The following is a 3,323-nucleotide window of genomic DNA, read 5'->3' as shown; positions in this document are numbered from 1 at the left end:
CAAGAATTCCTAAAGAGGGGTGAGGTTATTACTTTGACAGAGTCAAGCTATAAATATCTACTCAATATCGACAAGTTGTTCTTCATTCGGCGTTATGGAATTCAGCTTTGGTCGTCGTGGATCTTTATTATCGCTTACATATGATTTCTGTGCTTTTTGTTCTTCGTATTTTAATAAAAAGAGTAGCATATTATCAATGTTGTTCAGCAGTAGCTTCTATATCCACTTGGAAAGCCTGAATTGATCAATGCTAATCACGAAGATACAACAAAATGGAAAAGAATAACTCATCTATTCTAGCAAATCAAATAGGTTTTTCTCCTATTTTAAATTATCCTAAACAGATTATATTTCTATTGCAATAGATGAATTAACTGTTGGGATAAATTTCTACATAAGGAAGACCTGTATGATAATTTTCAATGAATGAACCATTTGTTGCAGCAATTAGGTCATCTGTTGGTACAAATAAATGTGGTATGAAGAGCTATTTGATTTGCTAAAATAGACCAGATATATGTTGTAATAGATACTTTATCTGATGCAGCAAGTTAGTCAACTGTTGCAACAGATGTATATATCTGTTTGATAATTTTCAGCAGATGTGTGATCTGTTGAAATAGATATGTGTTTGTTTGTTAGTTGGATTGGAACAAAAATATATATTTACCTTCTTCAGCTCGTGCTGCTCTCCTTTGTCCATTGTACATTGTTCAATGCAAAACATGGATAGAGGAGTTGCAATTTTGCTTTTTTGGATGCTTGATAATGCCTTGGAAATTACTTTCCTTCTCCTCTTAGACTTAATCTCTAATGGAGTGGATGAATATAAAATCTTCTTTGATGGAATGACACCCATCTTAGAAGTTAATTCCTTTACAGAAGCAGTTAATGCATTAATAGCATTAATCACTACATCATGTTTCGCCTTGCATCCAGAATATTCATTAGGGGAGGCAAAATCTGTATAACCAGTATGATCATACTTATAATGGTTTGTTTTAAATACTGTAAGAGGAGCATCATTAGCACCAACAGCAGCACCACTACCACCACCAACAGCTCCATCACCACTAAGATCATCATCAACAACAAGCCCACCCTCCAAAATTATTTTTCTTGTAATTGTTATTGCTTCAAACAATTCTATTTTTATTCTGTCAATGACCTTAGGGTTCGATAAAGTTTGCACAGACTGTAAAGTAAGAAAAAATGGCATCTTCAACTCTCGACTGGTCGAAACTAGCGACGGATGCACAATCTAACATAAATCATTACATATATTAGGATGATAATTATTTCATTCAAAATTATTATTAATTAAAATAAAAACTTAATTATAATTATACTTACTGCATCCTTCGGGGGGGTTGATCAAAAAATTTTATATTTTTATTAGTTTTGGCCGACAACCATCTCAAGATTCTTGGATAGAAAACTTCTTCCTGGTAGTTCACTTGTTGTCTCAAATAAGGAATGACTTCAAATGTCTAAGCCTATAAAATAATGCCAATAAATCAAAATCATTATTGAGTAAAAAATAAATTATATCATAATAAAAGAAAGAAACATTTACCATGAAAGCCTATGAAAAGTCATATAAGTTGACTGTCTTCGGCGCTAACGGAGACAATAAATATTTGATAGTCATTTTGAAGCTTTCATAACCCCAAGGATAGTTGTTAAACACCTCAAGATCCTCAGAGAGCGTTATTAAACCAATGGTTATGTTGTTGTTAACGTCTCTCGCCCAAAAAATATTATGTACAAACCAAACCAAGCACAATGACTGCTTGTGCTTCTTCGAAATTCTTTTACCTTTCAACGCTTCTATCAAATTTTTATTTTTGAAGCTTGGATCAACAATAGACACTAGGTGATCACGATCACACGACTTGCCTTTGCTTTTTTTGAGTGTGTGGGGTGCTTTTTTTGGGGTTAGAATAGGTATAACATGAGAAGGAAAAGGAGGATAACATTTTAGTCCAGTAACTATGGCAAACTCCTTCCAACCAAAATAAACAAGCATGCCACAGTAATTTATCCACACCTCATCCATCTTATCTTTGTTTTCATACATAAACATACGCTTGAGAAGTTCATATACCATTTTCATTTGAAAATGAGCGTTGTTGTCCTCCTGCAAATCAAGATATTTTCCAAAGTAGCTGTCCCTGAAATAAGTATCTAATTTTTATTCTCAAAGTATTTTTCTGAAGGCGTTGAAAGATTTTTCCATGGCTGACTTAACCATGAAATCACCCGTTAAATCTGTGGCACTGTCGTATTGCATTCTCACAAGATAACGATCAATGCTGAAGGTTTTGACCAACTCTTCGATGGAAGGAATATTAGCATTTGGATCATTTCTTTTGAAACATTCTTCCTCTCCGTGTTCATCATATTTTGCTCCTAATTGAGATAACGCTTGTAAAACAAGCTCATAGAGTGGTGGATGTAGCCTAACTGCTTCACTTGTTCCTTTACTTGGACTTGATTCGGTTTCTATTTTTTGGGGAGCCATATTATCTAAAATTAACAAGAACATAAAAAATATATATTATAGTTGATTAATGCATCATTAAAAAAGGATAACAGTAAATCTAACATGCAAAATAGTAAAATAACAGTTGCAATAAATCACACATCTGTTGCACCAGGTAGGTTATCTGTTGCACCAAATAACTAACCTGTTACAATGGATGAGTAATATGTTGCAACAATACAGAATATATCACTCATCTTTTAAGACAGATGAATGGTCTATGCAAAAGATCACATATCTGTTGCAACATATGAGTGATCTGTTGGAATAGTTAAATAACCTGTTGTAATGTATGAGTGATCTGTTGTAACAATATAAAATATATCACTCATCTGTTGAGAAAGCTGAATGGCCTGTGCAATAGATCATACATCTGTTGCAACATATGAGTGATCTGTTGGAACAGTTAAATAACATGTAGCAACGACTGAGTAATTTGTTGTGACAATATAAAATATATCACTCACCTGTTGAAAAAAATGAATGGTCTGTGCAATAGATCACATATCCGTTGCAGCATATGAGTGATCTATTAGAACAGTTAACTAACATGTAGCAACAACTGAGTAATCTATTGCGATATTACAAAATATATCACTCATCTGTTGAGAAAGATAAATGGTCTATGCAACAGGTAACACATCTGTTGTAACATATGAGTGATCTATTAGAATAGTTATCAACGATCAATATTGTTTAGATTTCTTCCAACAGAAGGGGCATCTATCGCGATAGATGAATGATCAGTTGGAAAAATCAAGTCTTGGACATGTCCTGT

Source organism: Capsicum annuum, chromosome 12, assembly GCF_002878395.1.
Source record: "Capsicum annuum cultivar UCD-10X-F1 chromosome 12, UCD10Xv1.1, whole genome shotgun sequence".
Taxonomy (NCBI): Eukaryota; Viridiplantae; Streptophyta; class Magnoliopsida; order Solanales; family Solanaceae; genus Capsicum; species Capsicum annuum.
The sequence above is the reverse complement of the archived record's forward strand: the minus strand, read 5'-3'. Positions refer to the sequence as shown.